Genomic DNA, 22066 nt, shown 5'->3' with positions numbered 1-22066 from the left:
ATTTAAATTAAATACAAAAATGTCAATTAGTAATCAAAAAGTTTTACATAAAACCTATGGGTTGTTAAATTTAATTACAATTCGAACTGTTTTAGACTGTAATATAATATGTATGTTCCCAGAGAAACATGCGAAATTGATATTGTAACAATTAATAATATCAATCAATAAAATTAGTATTAAAATAATATATAGTCAATAAAAGAAATTATTTTATGGTAATCTTAGATTTATTAAACCACGCAAATAGAACCTATTGGTTTTACTACTGTAATTTAAAAGTAATCATTTATATTTAGATCACAATTAAAAAATAGCTGCTTTATTTATAAGGCATCACATTTGGTTAACTAATTAAATATTAATTTAAAAATTATAATAATTACCATAAGATTCATCTGCAAAAAAATTGTTATTGCAATTGTTATTAGTAAGAAAGAGATAAAAAATAATTAACAATAAATTAAGGTGTTATATTATTTATTGTAATTTCAAAATATTTAGTATGAGTTAATTTTTCAAATTTAGCGACTTAATGGTTTTGATTAAACTGTAAATTTTAATTGATAAATAATAGGTACATTTAATTAATTAATATTAATAAGCTGGGATCAGCTAGTTGTTTTTACAAATAAATGATCACTAATGATATTATAAAGCTATTTTTATGGGTTGTCTCCGCTAAGTGATTAAAAAATAAAACTAATGATTCAGTCTACAGTATTGTACATTTGAGAATGTTAAAAAAGAAGCATTTTTATTATTCCAAAAAAGGAAATAAAAAACATATACACTCCTATCAAAATCAAAAACAACCATCATTATATACAAACTAAAATAAAAATACGTAGGTACCTCCAAAACATGCAGGCAATAATTTTTTAGTTAATTTTTATTATGTACAAATTATTTACTGATGATATATCTGATACAACTAGCCGCACCAGTATCACACTTCCTACATTTGAGGATTATCTAACTTTTCTCAATCAACGGTGCCTGACCCTCGAAACTATCGAAAGAAGATCCCGCGGCAAGTTTGTGGAACTCTCAAAACCATGTGCAACTAACACCCAGCAGCTGGAATCAAAAAAGAGATCTTACGCCACCGCATTTGCCAGTGTCTACATGTACCATATACAACGGGAAACACGCACTACACACATGCAGGCAGTTTTTGGAAATGACCATGGCAGATCGAAGACAAACTTAAAAACAGGTTATGCAATAACTATCTGTGCCCGTGTCATAGGGTAAGCCAATGCTTAGATGGATCTTGCAGGATTCGCTGAGGAAGAAAGCACACTATGTTGCATCCAAAAGCGGTTCAGGCTGCAATAGTCATGGAATCCGTCGAAGAACAGCAATATCTGCAATTACAACAGATCACGGTGCTCTTGTCAACCTCAGTCGAGCTCACCTCCAGCCCATGGGATTCAACCAATTTGGTACGCTTATTATTCGATTCTGGTTCGCAATGCTATTTTATGACTTCGCGTGTTGCCAAACATCTACTGTTAGAAAGGAGAAAATCTTCCACGTGGAAATGTTAATCGGCTAATCGGTAAATCTTCTACCAACTGATTCAACTAGACCAGGTCAAACAGGATACCACCCCGCCAATATTGTTCAAGAATACTGTACTTGGCTGGATTGCATCAGTCAGAATCAGCTAAACCTAACCTTACAGATGGCCAGGGTAACGTTCTCAATGTCACGCAAATATTTAGAATGACCCCAACCATAAGACATATGCATATCAAAATTAGAAACACACATTAATCAAACTTCTTTGCGTAAATATAAAATTGTAGGCCATGCTTCATGTGAAATACCTTGATAACTATTAATTTATTTATAAAATAAAGAAAAAATACGTACTTTCAGGGGCTGTGGATAATAAATTATGTAATTTATTTTGAAGTATGTAAAAATAATATATTGTACATAGATTATAATACATAAATATAATTAAATCACAACAAAAAAGAAATAGTGAATAATCTGTGTAGAAATAATGTTCACATATTTTTAAATGTTACTCTGGAATTTCGAAAATAAATTAATTCTATACTAATAAATGTCTAACTATTTGTATGAAGACGTACAAATCGTACAACAATACTTGTTGAAAAAAATTGAATAGTATAGCAACTCTTATTAAAACAAAACATAGAGATAATATTATTCTGAAATTAAATGTTGAAGCCTTATATTAAAAATATTAGGAATATTTTTTTTTTAGAAATACATTCACGTAAAATATTAATTAATACAAAAAATATGAAGCTGTAAATGCTATACGACTTTAATGCAAATACGACGATGATTAGTAAATATTTATTTTAAAAAGTATTAAAAATACTTTCATTTTAGTCATATTTAAAATTAAAATCCTCATTCAATCCAAATAGAAAATTAGAAAATGTTACAACATTTAATTATCGATGCAAACTTGTAAATAAGAATCGAAACAGATCCATTACAACTGGTGGATACAAATGTCAAATGATAAAAATTATCAACTAAATGGTTTAGTGACCATTTAATTTTTCTCAATATTAAGCTTTGAATCATCAAGTTCACAATATCGTGAACTTATAGGCAGTCAACAAATCAAATGATATTTAAAGAAACGTTTAAAAAAAAAACAACGTTATGTAAAAATCTTGACGGCAAACAACAATGTAGTAGGTAGTGTCCGAGAAGCACAATTCGACAATGTATAATCATTAAAACGGTTATAACAGAAAGCGTTGTTTCAAGAAGCAATAACGTAACACACAACAAATCGATATCGCATTCACAATGATAATGATTACAACAAGACTAACAAACATTTAAATTTAAAAGTAAGTAGATTGGTTTTGCGTGTAACATATTGTCGACTAAGACGTATACCTTAAATGTCAAAAACATTCATTCTCTGGAGACAAATATTATACAAGACACTGGATTTAAAAAAAAAAATAATTTAACACATTTTTATTTAAGAGCACCTGCCATTTGTTAATGTGACTTTGAAATTTCATAAAAATAAAATTAAAAATACAAATGGTATCTACGTACAAGTACGACAAAAAATATCTAAAACAAAAAGTAATTACAAATTTTACTAATAAGTAATTAATAATAATTAACTATTGAAATATATTAAGAATTATGAATTACAGTAATTCATACAAGAATTTCAAAATATTAAGTAATTCCGTAGTAAAGCTACTTAAACTATAAACTATAATAATATCTTCTTTTAAAGAAAAAAAAATTATGAATCAATAAGTTCTACAGTAGAACTGTTTTGGATCATTTGGTTGTTAAATTATTTTTTTTTGTTTAGTTAGAACTTTTTTAAATGCATATTTCTAGAGAAATAAAATTTTCCATCAAAATAATTGATATTGTTATAGTTAAATAATTTAAACGACGTAAATAGGATATTATTTTTAATAAAAATTCCATTTTTTTTTCATGTCGATTAAACCTAAAGGGTTTAATACTATAGTTTAGAGTCTCCTCTAAGCATCCTATTTAGATCATAAAAAATAATATCTGAATTAAATATTGATTTTAATCATTACATACTTAGTCCATCTAGAAAAAAAAAGTTATTATAATTATTAGTGATAAAGTAATATAAGAAAAAAAAACATTAGCTTAAGATTTATTATAAATTATCTACCTAACCTCCATTTTGCGTATTATCGTGTTTATAGCTGATATTTAATCATAAATATTGAAAATTTTAATAATTCTATTTTCCATAATATGTATTACCTCGTAGCAACTATTTACTTATACAACTACGTTATCTGCATACTCCAAAAATGTTACATATTCATTAACCTTCATTCCCTAATTTCTCCTACATCTCTTACGATCTTCTCAAGACCAAGATTTAAAAATATTAAAGAGAGATAAAATGCATTTACCTGTTGTGACCCTAACTATATTTTACAATAAGGGAATAGATACACCTTTTCGATTACAAAACTTGTACATTTTCTGCAGCTTCATTTACTGCTTCTTGAATATTTACCCGTGTATTTTCAACATCGTTCTATAAAGAACAATTAATTTTGTTATATTTAGACTACAGTTGGATATTTTGCTTTGTCCTAGTTGATTTGTTTAGTATTTAACGTATGCTTTTTTTATTCTTTTTCTAACTCACTGATGACTTTGGCGTGGGACTTTTGATTACCGTATAGTGATCGGAATCACCATCTGTTCTCCTATATCATCTTATATTGGTTATGTATTTCTTATGTCTTCTATTAATTAGAGCTCGGTCGATTTTGCATCAGGAGATATCCACATGTTCATAAAAATATTTTTTCTTTGATAAAACTTGCAATTTATTAACTGGTCTATAAAACGGCCCTCGTCAAATGTACGCATTGAAATCCCAAATTAGTACTTTTATGCAATTTCCAAGATGGTTGTCTTATATTATTTCTAATTCTCCGTAAAATTCATATTTGATGTTGTTTCTTTCCTCGGCTGGATCATAGCAATTTATTACCACAATATCCCAGAAATGATCTTCCAATTTTAAAACACACATACGTTACTGGTGTAAAACCGTTATATGTGGACACATGTTATAGTATTGTGTCACTAAGCATGACAGCTACTCCATATTCATGTCCAACCCATTATAGAGTATTGAGTAATTTTCAGATTTTACACTTTCATTGTCAGGCTAAAGTTGTTGTAGTTTGATAGTTATAGGAATTAGGTGATTTATTATTTATTTATATCAAAAAATAGTCGAGAACTAGTTAATGTTGCATAAATATTCTCATTATTCGCTATTTTATTTTTAATTTTAATTTTCACCTCAAATTCTTCCAGCTAGATTCAATTGTATACAAAAAATAGCCCTCAATGTTGCAGATAGAATCATTTTTACCATTCCAAATAATTATATATAAAACACATATTTTCCTTACTTAATTCTTTACTCAGACTCTAAAATTGTTTCACACAAAATACCTTAATTATTATTTACAAAATAAAGAAATAATACGTACATTTTGTATCTGTAGACAACAAATTGTTTATTTGAAATTGTATTATGTAAAAATTAAATATGGTATAATAGGCAAAATGGTCCTGCCCGGTATTCCAAAGAATCCCCATTACATATACATAAAATAACCCTGATCGGGCTGGAATGTGTTGAACCATTGATTTCTTATTTTTTTTGTGACGGTAGTCGGATTGGTCTAAATTCTAGAATATATAGGGATATCTAGACAGATTCTCATTTATTCTGCATAAAATATATGAAATATTTTTTAACAGTTCTAAGTAAAATGTATTAATTTATCATTTTTACGTATAATATTTGAAGTAAATATCTCTTTTATTAATTTGAAAAGCATTTCTGCATTTTACTTCTTATGAATACATCCTAACTGTCCAAATAACGCAACGGTGTATAGTGGGTGAAAATATATAAAAACAATGAACATATAAACATGAAAAATATTTACCAATTTCAGCTAAAAACAGTATATATATATAATGTATTAGTTTTAATACAATTATAATCTTAAACATGTTATGTTTGCACATTGCATATTTATACGTATAAAGCATATACGAGGTGGATGGACATTATTTGAACGAACAAACAAGTGCACGGTATGAGAATAAGACAGACTGTTTATTAATTATTATTTGAATGACCGTTATTGCGTATTCGCACATATACAATAATACTATATTATATTTATAATAATATCAAACGTGCTGTCTTAAATTCTGATATTCGCATATTTATTATATATATACTTGGTGATTATTTTATTAAACAACAATATTTTTTTCAAAAATTACAAATGTTTTTTGAAAATATTTTCTTATATAATTTGAAATCAATAAAAACATTATTATTCTATAACGATATATATTTTACTATTTTTCAACAATATTAATTTTAATTATTTTAAAGATAACATGAATTTTTAATAGAGTATTATTAATTATTATATTGGTCTCAGGATACTTGGATACATATAAATTAAAATTTGGATAAATAGTTTTTTAGTTACAGTCATAGTGGATCAATATTTTTATGAGTACCCATCTGCCACAACATAACTTTAAATGTTTATAACTCAAAAACTACTACCTATTCCAAATTTAAATTATTATGCATTGGTGTATCCTGTAAAATATTCTATTCAGTAATACGCTATTAAAAATACATGCCGATTTTAGAAAAAGTAAAAAATAATACTTATAATAATAGTAATATATATATATATATATTTTTTTTTTTATAAAAAGCTTGTTTTTTTATTGACTTCAAACTGTGTAAGAAAAATATTTTTAAAACCGTTTAAAGCTTTTGAAATAATGAATTTTGTTTGATACAAGAATCACCCAGTAGACCTTATTATGATGTTCATTTCAGTGTATTATTAACAAAATACTATCGTTTTTATTTTGCAAACTTCAAGTGTTAACGGTAAATGGATTTTTTTTTATTTCAATAAAAAAATTTAAATTACAGTTTTGTTACATTTTTTTATAATAGAAGAACTTATACTTCTTTAAGTAATATATGTTCTCTAATATTTCTGAACACCAATAATATCTTATATATATATATATATATATATAAAATACTGTAGCTGAAGCATGAAATAAGTAATGTCACAAATTAAACTTAAATTTTTAAACAGAATAGTTTAACAGATTTTAATAAAATAAAATAAAACAAAATATACATACCAAATACAGCTGAAAAAATGTTAATGGATATATAAAACTATTTTAAACAATTTGAAATAGTCATATTATTATTTTAAACTTGAAAAAATAAATAATGACACAACAGCAGCATATTTGATATTATTTTTATTATGTACTCGTAGTATCCTGCTTATGTTATTTTATTGCGTTAAAATATAAATTAAAATCCTAAACCATACAATACAATTAAAAAAAAAAATTACGTACCATATGATTGAGCTAAATAAAATAATGGGTATGAGTGATTGGTATTATAGTTAATGTGAATAATTGGAATAAACTTTATAAAACAAAATTATTGAATTATTACTTACCAATTAAACCTATCAAAAATTAGTTAAAATATTTTTTTAATAATAACATAATGATAATATAATTTTTCATATTGTATACACTAATACAATAATACATATTATATTTTACTAAAAATTTTTTATAAAATTAAAACAATTGAGATATTAAAAGTAAATAAATTATTAAAAGGAGAGAAACTTAACAGTGTAATTATTTAGAACGTCGTAAAACATAAAGCTATTTCTTTTTAATTCAAAAAACTGTATAAGAAGTAAAGACGTCAAATCGACGGCAAAGATCGATGTTACCCTTAATTCGTATTTAATTCAATAAATCAAGGTATGATACTCTTGAATATTTACTTGATCGATTTGGATCCTCTATAAAATCAAATAAATAGTTTCATATTAATAAAACAAATGTAATACACCTCTTATTTTTTTACAAGTGATTTTATTTTAGAATTTTTTTAAGACTAAGCTGATGTTTTAACATTTTCACTTGTATTCTGATAATATTTATCAGTTATCATAATTCCATAAAGTTTTAAATATTTTGCATCTCCTCGACAGCTGTAGAAATCATAGTTTGCGTCTACACGGGATTACAATTTTCATCTATTTACATGATCACCGAAATCAAAAAATCATGACTTACAAACATAGTTATTCTATAAAACTGTCTTATTCAGAGGGTTGAATGACAACTTAAAATGCAATACATTTAAACTAATTAGGCATATCGATAAAAATATATTTAATAAACAAATACTTACTCTGTAAATCTTCTATAAAATAAAATAGTCATTTTACTGTTAAACATTTTTGATAATAGTGAAAATAAAAAACGTTATGCCAACCATTATAAGAGTAAAAAATAACTAAAAATGGGTCGAAATCATAAATATAATCTCAAACGAACCCAAATAAAAATGTTTGTTCATTTTGTCCAAACAAACACAAACCAAATTTATAAAAATAAACATTTAACAAAAATTGAAATTTTTGCATGCCTATAAATAGTTCAAATAGAGTTTGAGAAGATTGAAAAATTTGCCATATAATGGTATCAATAATATAGATTCTTAGTAAATGTCCAACTAAGGTATCTATAATTATTCGTTTTTGAGTTACACCAAAAAAAAAAACAAATATTTTGGAAAGAAATAATAATACTACAAGTGAACATCAAAATCCTATAATGTTGTACAAATTTGAACTTAAAATGTTCATAAAAATTAATTTAGCTATCCAGTAGATTTTTATTTTATATATCTTAAAACTCCTTTAAAGAATCTTACATTCTTTTTATTTAATTTTCATATCATTGATATAATAAATAGAATATATTGTGTATTTCTAACAAAAAATTACTTGTTTTTCCCAGGTTTTCACAAATTTTTTATGAATTCTAAATTTAAATACTCATAAAAAATATTGTGACTAAATATTTTTCAAATTTTTCAATTGGAAATTAATCACTAAATAGCAATCTCGGATTCATTTTTCAAGCATGTTTACCCATTTACACATTGTATACACATTGATATAAATTAAATCGAAAACTTCAACTCTTTATAGCTTAAAAGTGGTCAAAATATTTTGAAAATTATACTACATATATTGTATAAAATGTTAATATTATTAACATTTAGCTAATATTTAAGGTTTTTGTGGTTATTCATTATTAAATTATAACAAAATAATGAAATAAATAAGCTTAATATAAAAATAATAAATTACAGGAAAAACATACCTAAAAATTCTAAAAAAATATAGATAAATAATAATTTATAAAAATATGAAAAGTTAGAAAAATTTTGTTTTTATATTTATGAAAATAAAAAAAAATAAATATATCATATATCGACAACCTAACCTTGGTGATTCCTGGAATATTACATTCCAACTCAAAATATGTATCCTTCATCAAAACATTTTTTATATCCAATAATGTATACGTAAATACTTATTTGAATTAATACTATTTAACCAAAATTACAAATAAATAATAGACCATACGTACGGACGGCTATGACCCGAATAAATAATACAGAAAACGTGCAAAGAGGCACAGACGGAAAACGACGGCTGCGACGTCTAAAACAATGATCAACTGAGTAAAGTATATATTGTTTTGTTCTACGGTAGTGGAAACGAAATATGTCACACACCGATGATAGACCTACACTGGCTCCACTAGATACTTTATCTTGAACATTAGTAGGTATGATTGCGTTTCTAATTACTCGAAAAATCGTGTCACCGTGCCTTTCATGTGTAGGTAGGTATTGTATATTATTTAATATAATATAAATCTACTAGGCAGGTATAGGTAACAGTAATTATAAAGTTACAATGTATAGATTAATAGAATTATTAATTAAACGGTAAATGTTTTAATTTAAAATCATTTGTTTAAAAGTTTTTTCTTAGTATCTATTACATCGAAGAGTTATTTACAATACAAAGTAAATAGCTGCTCTATTTTTATAGAAGTTAAAAGGTTACAGAATATGATAACTTATTTAGTGTTTTAAATAAACTAAAGAAACATATATACGCATATAATTACATATACATTATACACATATAACAAATATAACATGCATACATTCACCATAGGTTATACTAAAAATTGTATCCAGTTATTCCAACATATTTACCTTTATACTTCACGCTCTTATCTTCTGACACAACATCTGTAAATGTATTATACTAATGTAATACAACGTATTAGTACATTTAAATTATTTAACGTAGCTGTCTAGGAACAAAGTACTGTGGCTGTTTGAAGAATAAGAATCAATAAAATATTATTCATTGATTTTTAGCTTGTTACATATGCTTGATAAGTATTACACATCTTTTTCATAGTTGTAAAATTTAGATGATGTAGTGCTACATAAAGAGTCACAATGAATATCTATAGAGGTGTTTGCCGGATTAGATAAAGGTACAGCAACAGTAGGATTTAAATGTTATGAAGAGAAACCGGCTTCCTGGGTTTTAAAAAAAAGAGAGTTTTCTCCACATTAAATATTGGCTAGTATTGTTTCAACAAATTTTAACAAATTAAACACCTGAGAACAATAATAACAAAACATAGCAAAAAAGCTAATGAAAATAAGGTCAAAGACATAAATAAAAATTCTAAATAACTTATTATAATTATTTGTGTATACATAAAACATAATCTCTAGTACTACATCATTTATAAGCTAACGACCTAGGATAGTGTTCCTTGTTGTGAAAGTTAACTGCTGTACGTTGAACCAAATCTAAACTGACTAGTTCTTAACGCTTCTCGCTGTATCTAAATTCATCTCACAAATTCATCTTCATTCTTTTATGGTTATGAAATTATTAAAGCAAACCATCTTGATAGAAAAGCGCATGGTCAAGCTACATTTATAAACTCCGAAAAAATTGGCCATTTACTCCTAGCACCCCTAAATATAATATAAACCTTAATTATTCAGCTAGTGCATCCTTAAAAATAACTGAGTACCTACTATCTCAAAAACTAAACGCCATTTCCATTCAAGGAGATCATTCCCTTCACCCGAACTGATCAAGCATTTAAAACTAAGATAGTTTAAGATAAAAAAAAAAAAGGCCAAGCTTATAATTGTCTAATTTCCTTAAAAAAATGATAAATATACAAAAAAATTACTACCGTATAAATTATAATTACTTACTCTTAAATCCAAGAAGATGCATTAGCATAACTGTTAGATTTTAAAATAATTTAAATTCAATTATTATATAAAATTATGTTTGAGAAGCATAAAAAACTGATTAATTCAACGCTTCAAAAATATTAAATAAACTTATCTTGTTATAACGATAAATATGAAGTGCTAAGCTTACTATTGATTCAAAAATCAACTAGGTTCAAATTGCTATCATTTATCAGATCCAAGTACATTTTCTACTATTCACTTTTTAATGAGACACGCGTACACACAGAAAATCACATTGTTGTGAAATCACTAAACTCATCTCTCCATTTCTCCTAAAATTGTATACATTATTGTATACTTTATGAATTTAACTGTTAAGTAGATACATAGTTTAAATAATTTTGTTAAAAAAATATAAATTTTTTTTTTGTCGGATTCAATTAATATGATATAAATTAATTAGGATAATGATCTACAAATTTCACACACACACTTTTCAACATATTTTCTAATACCTATAAACATTTATGAATACCACAAGTCAACTTCAAAATAGCAAACAACGTCAATCAATAACAGATGCGAGAACTGTGATTTCGTGAATTTTTCTTATGATATATCGGTCACGACTCTCAACCATCTAAGAATACGCAACATAATATATATATATATATATATGTGTTTTAATAGCTTATATTAATTCCGTTGTATATAGTATTTATAATCAATGATTAATTCTAGAACTATTTTAAGTTACCATATTTTTAATAATAATAAGTTAAAAATATTACATTTACAATCAGCTGAAAAAAAAAATAACATGTAGTATTAATAATATTATAATATAATTATTTGTATATAAGACTGTAATATAATTCAACCATCTCTCCGACTATTTTAAATACACTTTTAAATTTTTAAAAACTTATATTAATTGTATTCTAAACTGATGAAAAAAAACTAAATTAAAATAGTAGTTTGTAATTTATTGTCATTATGTGTATATTATTTGACAAAACCCGGTCAAATTTTAATGCGTTAAATAAATGTTGTATATTATACAATCTGTAATAACTTAGCTTTATTAACCATGTTTATACAAATTTTATGAAGGGCAAATTTATTTTTTTTTTTTTTAAATCATAAACAATATAATTTCCTATCTGTTAATATTGTATACAAATTAAAAATAAGAATCGGTATAAGTTATGTTTGTCTCTAGTCAATAGTAAAACATCAATAATTGGTTTTAGTTTCTAAATAATTTATAATAAATTTTACACACCATTGTATATGAATATAATAAAAACTAAAAAAAATATATTTATTATACATTAATTAATTTGACCATACCAGTTTCATCTATGGCTATTCTCTTAGTGTCTGAAAAAATCAATATTTTAAGTAATGCTATAAGATAATATGTATAATGTAACGTCTCGCACAATCTTGTACCCAGGTTCAGAGTGTGGATCGTACATTGACGAAAACGGTAAGGTCGCAAACCGGAGCATACGGTATTAAAACTTTGCCTCAAATAAAGGTCAAAACAAAAAAAACATTAATAATATAATACCAGGACTGAGTAGTATGAAATATTGCCATGATCTAATACGGTACGGCTCCGATCACCGGTTGCCGACACGTATAATAATAATAATAATATATATATATAAGAAGTACTGTTGAACACAACAATAATAATAAATTGTGCACAATACCTAGTGCCGTTGAGCACAATAATAAGAAATATATATAAATATAAATCAATAAATAGAGCTGTTGAGTACAATAATAATAATAAAAATCAAAACCTAATTATTAGTACCAGCCAAGGTGTTTGTTTTGTGACGTGAATATATGTATATAATATTACCAATTCCAATGTGTGTCCTAAGCGTCGTCCCTAAGACGCTCTAGGTGATGGATTTTCCGTCTACTCACACATGTTGCCCGGTGAAGCGGAAAAAAGAAAGTGACGGGAAAATGGACGTTGGCGGGCGTATCATGATGAACCGGACAAAATACGTCGACGACGTTGCGTAAGGGTTGTATAATACAAATTTGGCCAGTATACTCTGTATTAAATGTTTTAATTAGTGGCTAATTAACTTAATGACGACCGGTCACTCCGAACTAAGGGTACTGGGTAACGGCGATAATGAGTGTGCACGTCTTTATATTGATATTGGTGTTGTCTTCGGGCAGAGGGCACCATCGCATCATACTTTATATTAATAAAAAAATTGAAATTTGGTCCGCTACAATAATTATCAATAAAATAATAAATAAAAAAAAAATAATAATAAATCAGAAAATATGAACATACTCTTAAATTCGTCGAGATATTCCATAAAATGTGGCTCTGCAGTTGTAGGGTGAATTAAAATAGCAAGAACCACAATTGTAGTGGATATAAAATAATGCTTAGAAAAATTCATTTTTATTATTTAATACGCACAAAAATATAAACTATGTGAAAACCTTAAAAAATGAATTTATGGTAAAAATGATTATCAAGTTCTTTTATAATAGATTACTTCATAACCCACCACACAATCTAAATAAATAAATAATATTTAAATATTTAACAACAAATATTTTTTTATTTGTTTTCTTCTGCAATAGCCAAAATAATGTATAGATAATGTATTATTTTTATTTCGTTACCTAATTTAGTTAAACAATCGTATGTTTATTGTTTTCTTACTATAAGTTATTAAATTATGCTATTATGCTGTTACTTAACAGTAGTTAATTTAATGCATTTATTATTTAAAGTTCAATTCAACGCACCCTATATGTACCACCAGGCTCCTACGTAAGGCGGTTGGCCTAGGATGGCAAGTTAATAAAACCCAGAGTATATAATGAACAATCGTACAAGGAGCGGGCGATCAATATTATAATGAATAAACCAATTTAGTTTATATGCACCGTCGTGCTACGAGTATATATATTATAATACTCGTACAAAATACATATACAATATGACTAATTATAATAACAATAAATACGGGCGCCCAAATAAGAGAAACAGTAAAATATTATAATAATTGACAATTTGGCGAGAAACAATAATATTGAACGTGATTGATATCACAGGTGTCACGGATAGTATTATACAAAACAAAATAACGATACCAAACTGCTAATCTCCGCCGACGGCTGAGTCCCTCGCAGTGTGACCACTAAACTGGCTGCGCGTAATTATTGGACCTGATATCACTCTATTTTAGGAAACAGGTGCCAGGTCATTGACACACAAATTTGTGTGATATTTCTTTTACGTACTTAACGGATTTGTAATTCGACAAGGGACGAAACGAAAGGTAATGATGACGTCCCACATAACGACAAAATAATAATAGCGTAGACGACGTAACGACCTGGTAATTAATTAATACGCGGTACCAAACATCAACGACTCACGCGGCCAAAAACGAGTAAATTGGCCCACGCACCACAACAGCGGTGATATCCCGCGCGACAAGATATCGAATAGTAATTAAAAGGTCCGCAAATACTTTCAATAAAAAATACGTCAACGCCGAATGACGCAAAAAATGGCACAAAATTGCCCACAACGAAAAACCACACACACGCGACAAAGGCGACGTCTCGTACGACGGTCGCGTAAGAACAGATAGTATATTGCGCGTAGGTGGATATCCACGGTTGTCGTACAATCAAGAGAGGAGGGGACGACGGATGAGCTTGCCGAGCTTATTGCATACAAAGGTAGTCGTACTTGGTCTCAAAATATAAACGATAATCATATTATATCTTGAACACTATACGTGTAGAATCCGACCGTGTGAAGATTAAATCCTATCTAAATATTCCGAGATATCAGCCGTATAAATCATCGGCGGAGTAACTAACCTAATCATAAGGTTTTTCTACTTTTGAAAATCCAATCTGGTTGTACATCGCTTTCCACGCTTTTCATCTATGTTATTTTCCCATACAACCCATAAATTTAATATTATTATGGTCGTCCCTTCACAAGTTGTTTTTTCGCTCAAAATACTACTAATGGATACGTTGAGATTTTGATAAAATGTCTGATCATTTGCGGCGCCTACGTGAGCGCACCCGTCTACGACTTAGTGGCCATACCGAATAGTAGCGAACCATCTTTCCTGAATAACTTCGGATCTACGAGTGGTTAAGTTTCATTAATGTAAGAGTAGGTAATAATTGGAAATTTTGTTGACGGAATCCTGTGTATTTAGGTCCATTTACCCAGCCCCACTAAAATGGAAATTCTACATTTTTTTTTCATTCGATTGTGCTGCGTCAGTGCCGTTTCTACTTGGTCCCGCGTTTGTGCTGAGCCCCTAACTCTAAGTAACCAAATTTAAATTAAGGCGGGGCAGAAGAAATTTTAACTCCATTAAAAAGGATTTTTCAAAATTAAAAAAATAATAACAACAAAATTGTATAATAAATAAATCTGACAATTTTTTTAAGTAATATATAATAATAATAGTAATTGGTAATAGTAAAATAATAATAATTAATTCTTCCGTAAAAAAAAGCCATTGTAAAATAAAAATAATAATAATGTAGTCCATATAATATTATGTAAGTATTATATTACAAATGTACATTGTACGTATCATATATATATATATATTCATATATTAATAATGTGTTTTATATACAGTAAACTACTATACATAAAAACCTTCAGTTTATATTATTGGTACAAATGTAAAATAGTAATGTTTTCCTTTGATTTATATAGGTTTATGTCTCCTCTATATAGTTTGTACACAATATGGACTGGTAAAGCATACTATGTATTACCAGCTACCGTTGATATAACGGGTACAAACGTTTTAGATTCTTTTCTAGCTAATATCCTAGAGTCCAAAACACTTAGGAGAAACGCAACAATAATATGTATAGTCTTGTTTGCTAAAGAATGTATTCATTGAAAACCAGGTTAAAAATGATAAACAGTATGAAATACTTTATTTTAATAATATAATAGTTCACAAACACCGTCTCAATCAAATATATTTAAAAAAAATAAAAAAATAAAAATATCATAAACATTAGATTATAATATACGTACGACGGTCATAGTGTCACCTGTCAAAGATAACCGATAACCAATACTTTATTGCTATCACGTAACCAAGGGTACATTTATAATACCCGTATACTAATCAACGGTTGGTAAGAGTTGGCCAGGTACCTAGACTATTGTTATGCATTCAGCATCTTTGTGTGGTATGTGTAACACATGGGTTTGTGTTGAGAATACATACCAAACAATGTTAATGAACAACAAGTCCATATTAAGTATGACGCAGTTAATAGCTGTCAAATTCTTGGTAACAAATAAAAAGAGATATGCAATATGTTTTTATCTTAAAAAAGAGAGATAGGACAAATGATATAGGTAGATTTAAAAATTTTAGAATTTAGACTAATTTCAGACTATTATTTTCATTTGCGCATTTGCCTTCGTTCTGAACAGTCTGATACAATATTTTGAATTGTTAATGTTCTGATTTAAACGTATGTGTACCTACAATATTAAATTGTTGAAAAATGTCCATCTGGATCTTCATCGTTAATCTATGATTCAGTAAAGGGTAAGTATATAAATTAAAATATTTTAATTACCTATAATATAATATAATTATATAAAATTATTAATGAACATTAAGTACGTATTGTGATCTTAAAATTTTATAATTATAATTATAATATTATTATTATTAAATTTCATAAAATGTCATAATTATTTTTAAAAAAATGGTATCAATATTATTATATGTATTTATTTATTAGTTAATATAACAACATACAACATATTAATATTACGTCAAAATTAACAATTCTCAATAAGCTTTGCTTGTCAATGGGGAAGGTGAGTTTAATTCTTAAGAATATGTATTTAATTATAAATAAAAATACATAATCAGTACAGCGCAGATTTGTATACATTAAAAACCAACCAAATATGCGAAAAAAATTTTAAATATGCATAAACAATATATGTACTAAAATGTTAAAATATACAAGAAAAATAAAAATATGCGTAAAAAATTTATTTTTTTAACATTAAATAGTTAATACAATATATTTAAAAAAATTAAGGAACCCCTCTATAGATACTTATCAAATTTCATATTTTTCATCACTTTTATCATCTTGGTATAGGTACGTATTTATTTCCCTGATTATTAATCTAAGGTCATATTTGAGAAAACCATTTATACCTACAAATATACCTATTCATTTATCTTGTTATTAATTGAAACTATAAAATACAATACTTTTTTCTTATATTATAATAGACAATAGTACACATCAAAAAACACATCGAAATATACACTTAAAGATGAAATATACAATTAAAATTGTAAAATAAGCTCTTAAAATAGAAAAATATGCAAAAATATTCACTAAAATAGTTTCATTTTTTTCTAAATGTTATGTCATGAAAAAAAATATGTTGGACTTAAATATATACTTTAAATATGAAAATCCATACAAGCCCGCGCTCTAATAATCAGTTACCAAAAAAACAAAATATAATATTTAGTAACTAATAATAAGATGTAGATAATTAGATATCCATATAAAATGCTTAAGTTTAAAATAAAAAAATATTAAGATCAAATGAGTAAATATAGTTAATGAATTGTTTTTTGTTATGTGTTTTGAGATTACCTAAAGTAATAATACATTTTCTGAAGAATGTGATTCCAACATAAACTTTTTTGACCAAATACAGTACTTAACTTCATTGAATTTAAATAAGTTCTAGTATTATATCAAAGTTGTTGGATAACTTGAATAACGTTTATTAAACAGTCCTAAGAGGATTTGAAAATATAACAAACTTAATTTTTTTTAGAATTAATAAGGATCTTCATTACTTCTATGGTATTATCAAACTATACAAAATTCATATAACAAATACATAATGCATCAATACAGTATTTTACCTAACTTATTTTATTTGATTGCAATATTATTCTTTTAGGCCTTATATTATTTTTTGTGTTTTGAAGCGATTATTCAATTTTATTTTATATTTGAACATTATAATGTATCATTTTTGATATTATTTGATAAATAAGTATTTATGAAAGTTTCTTATAAATAAACACTTTAACACATAGATGGACAGTCCAATTTTTTTTTAAGTATCTTTCAAAATTTAAAAATAGCACGGTCTGGTCCTAGTCTCGGCTCAGTTAAATAATTTTGTCCACTTCAGTTTTGGTCAGAATTAAAATTAACTGGTTCGGTCTGATCCGGTTCATTAAAAATACTGACCGCGCAGAGCTATGATAGGGTAGAATCTAGGAAAAAAACGACATTATAAATAATATACATTTAAATAAATGCTATATAATAAATATTACACGACAAAAAACGTTAAATGCAGTTAACGTTAAAATTTCAAATAAGTATTAATTAAGTATAAATATATTATAAAAAGTCAATTATTGTTAAATTAAATAAATAAATAATAATAAAAATAAATTATATAGATATCATATTGAATAGTATACGACACATGCAGTTAACTTCAAAATTTCTCGTCCGGATTATATTGGAATGAATCGATTTTTTTTTTACAAACTAGTGTTACATAAATACACATTTTTTGATAAATTTTAAATTTTAATTATAAAATAACTATTGTAATCGATTTTTAATAAAATATAATTTTATACCCATGTTATGTTAATATTGTGTTAAATAACGTATAAAAAAATACATAAAAAAAATATTAAAAAAGTAACCAAAAATAAATAATTATAAATGATTTTATATGCATTTTAATGTATTTTAATGAATTGTAAATATATATTATTTATTAAAATGTAACTAGCTCTTATTCAGTCAATTTTGGTTTTAGGGCCATGGTTAATAGATCAAAATTATATAAAAAAAAATTTAGTCTATCCAAATTTGGTATCAAAAACACTGGTTACTATAAAAAAAATGCAATTTATATTACACATGCATGTACCGAGGGTTAGAATTTTGAAATGTATCATTTATTTATTATGTTAATTAACGGCACTAACGTAGCACAATCGAATGGAAAAAAAAATTTAGAATTTCCATTTTGGCAGGGCTAACATTTCTTCAGCCCTGTCTTAATTGAAATTTGGTTTCTTAGAGTTACGGGGCTCAGCACAAATGCGGAACCAAGTAGAATAAACGGTATTAACGTAGCACAATCGAATGAAAAAAAAAATTAGAATTTTCATTTTGGTGGGGCTGGGGAAATGGACCTGTATCATTTTAAGCTCTCAGCCCGAAACCCGTAAGTCGATCGATGTTTAATATATTATCATTCATTAGAAATAAAAATTATTATTCTTATTTTTAATTATTTTGAAAGTAAAAATGAAGTGAAAATAAATTTTTGATGTCTTGAGATGATTTTATTTTCATTATTTTGGAATTATCGTTTTTCTTTACTAGAGTATCAGCATTAGATAGCCATACAAATTTGATATTTTTTTCTTTCGCAACGCATCTGGTTTGTAAAAATAGTGCTATTTTTGATTTTGTAATACTTTCATTAATATATATTTTTTTCTTTGGCCAATTATTTTTTAAAGTATCCGCTGTCAATTTCATAGGTTTAACATTGCGGATTAGATCTTTGCGCATGCCCAGTGTTGATAATTTAGCTGATATAATATTTTGCTTTGATACTAAAGAATTTATGCTATAAGCTTCAATTACTTTCAATTCCGTTTTAGTAATTTTACCAATTTCTTTCACAATATTGATACAGTTTTCATTAACTGTTTTAGGTATACCTATTATGTCCACAGATATACCTAAATTGTGTTGTTCAATTTCATCAATTTTAGATTTCAAAATATAAACTTCGTCTTATTTTTAGCAATTATTTTTTCATTTACAAGTTTGATATTTTTCAATTCACTCAGAATAGTATCAATTTTATTATTAAAATTGTCAAATTGTAAGCTCATAAAAGAAACTGAATTCATGAGTTCCTTAATATTTTTTTCTATAGGATTAACCGAGTATACCTTGTTTTCCGATTTTTGAAATTTATGAATATCGATTTGGCACTCAGTGTAAATAAATTTCGTTTTTGTATTATTTGACATTTTTTTAAAATTAGTTTCAGAGTAGATCGATAGAAGTGCAAACATTTTTTACAAATAGAGCACTCTAATATGTCATCCTTTTGTGTAGAAGTATCAAAACATTTGACACACGTAAAAGTCATTGTGATCAAAAAATAAAAATAAACTGAAAAACGAACGAAAAATACCGTAGATTAACAATATAAAATAAAACACAGATAACGAAGACCTGCAGTAAATGAAACGATTTATCCAACGAACTCTATATAAGAACTGAAGAATACGGTTTTATAAATTTATACCCAGGTACAAATTGATAATATTTTTTGAGAATCGATGGTGATGGTAAGGTATAATCTACCCCCAGTCAAGAAAAATATGTTTTTAACGATCATTCGTTGATAAAACGCTTAGATTTTAAGCTATAAACTGTTTTTTTGATAACAGATTGTATCTAGTTCTACTTTGGAGTATTCAAAATTAAAATTTATATTATAAATATAAAACTTTATTATCTAATATTAATATTATTCAAAATAATCGATGGAGACAAGGTAATCAAGTTAATATTATTCTATTGTACATCAGGTGACGAGTAGATTACTATTATTGACGTACATGTTTAATTTGGAGTTAATTTTGAATTTTAAATCCTGGAATTAGAAACACTTCACTTGTAATTATTAGGTTTGGAAAAATTGAAGGTTCTATCATATGACGTGTGTCCCGGAAAAAAAATCGTAATCAAATTGTTATCACTTTGTTGTATTCGTTAGGTATTAAGTGGGTGGGCTACTGAAATGAATGTGTTAAATATAAATTCAATGGTTTTTGTAGTACCTATAAGAAAAACGATATTGATCAGAGACGGTTTATCAGCGTACATAGTTAAGTACAAGGCCGTATCTGGGGGGGGGTGTCCAGGGTGTCTGGACCCCCCCCCCCGAAATTTCTTCAATATTTTACAAATGTTTAAAATAATTATTTATTTTTAACACCAACGTAAAAATATTTTCAGTCAAAAATGACTTAAGCTCCAATTAATCATTGACTGTTTTTAGTTTTATATCATAATATCATATGAAAATATTATAGCGTCTAATAATAATAATCACAGACTTCTATACCAACGCGCGTATTACATAGAAATCTGACGTCTACGCTAATAATAGATTGTTTATTATTGATGGACAACGATCACTGTCGATGCCGGTCGGGGGTCAGCGACGATTAACAACAACAATATTAGTAAGTCGTTCAACAAATAGAATAAATGTGGATACCAACATTCCTGAAGATTATTTTCGTATTGCAATTGCGATTCCATTCTATGATGATTTTATTAGTCAACTTAAAGAACGGTTTTCCAAACACAAGACGATTTTATCGTCTTTGTATTTATTAATACCAAAAATGTGTTTGAAATCTCCAATTTTAGAATCAGATTTTAGTATATATTCAGATTTTATAAATGTTGACACATTACCTTCAGAACTGAAATTGTAGAAAAGAAAATGGATTGCTTTCAAAGATGTAGATCGTCCACATACAGCTGTAGAAGCATTAAATTATTGTAATCCTGAACTTTTTCCAAATATCCATTTTTTATTAAAAGTACTAGCTACACTACCGGTTTCTACAGCAACTCCCGAAACGAACTTTTTCGACATTAAAACGCGTCAAGACATTTTTACGGAACTCTACGGGACAAGAAAGACTAACTGGACTAGCTCTATTAAGTGTCCATAGAGATGTTACGGTTAATCCCAATGAAGTGTTAAACCAGTTTGCTCTTCAAAAAGATAGGAACATATTATTAGTTTAAAATAATATGATTTGTATTTGTGAATTTTTTATTTCTTAATTTTATACTTCATATTTGTATAGTGTAAGGTGACAAGATGTCAAAGTAATTTTGTTTATTTGATTTTATTATATTTTAATAAAAGGAGATTAAATCTTTCTCTGTCTTATTTTTAACCAAATAACAAAAATTAAAATCTAAATTCAATAAAATTACAATATACATGTTTTGGACCCCCCTCCCCCCCCCGAAAAAATTTCTAGATACGGCCTTGGTTAAGTATAACTCATCTATACTGTGTTTTTGATACTGCTATTAACCTTATTAATTTTTCTATTAGCTACACAGTAAACTGAATAATAGAATTTTTTCGAAAACATATATTTAAAATGTCATTGTGAG

General features: G+C 26.6%; 1 pseudogene; it reads left to right on the top strand.

The window, feature by feature from the left end:
- The first annotated feature begins 1307 nt into the window (after window positions 1–1307).
- Window positions 1308–21685, top strand: LOC113547928 (annotated as a pseudogene).
- Window positions 21686–22066: the final 381 nt, after the last annotated feature.

Source organism: Rhopalosiphum maidis, chromosome 4 (assembly GCF_003676215.2).
Source record: "Rhopalosiphum maidis isolate BTI-1 chromosome 4, ASM367621v3, whole genome shotgun sequence".
Taxonomy (NCBI): domain Eukaryota; kingdom Metazoa; phylum Arthropoda; class Insecta; order Hemiptera; family Aphididae; genus Rhopalosiphum; species Rhopalosiphum maidis.
Note: the sequence above shows the minus strand (reverse complement) of the source record. Positions and strands in the feature narration are given on the sequence as shown.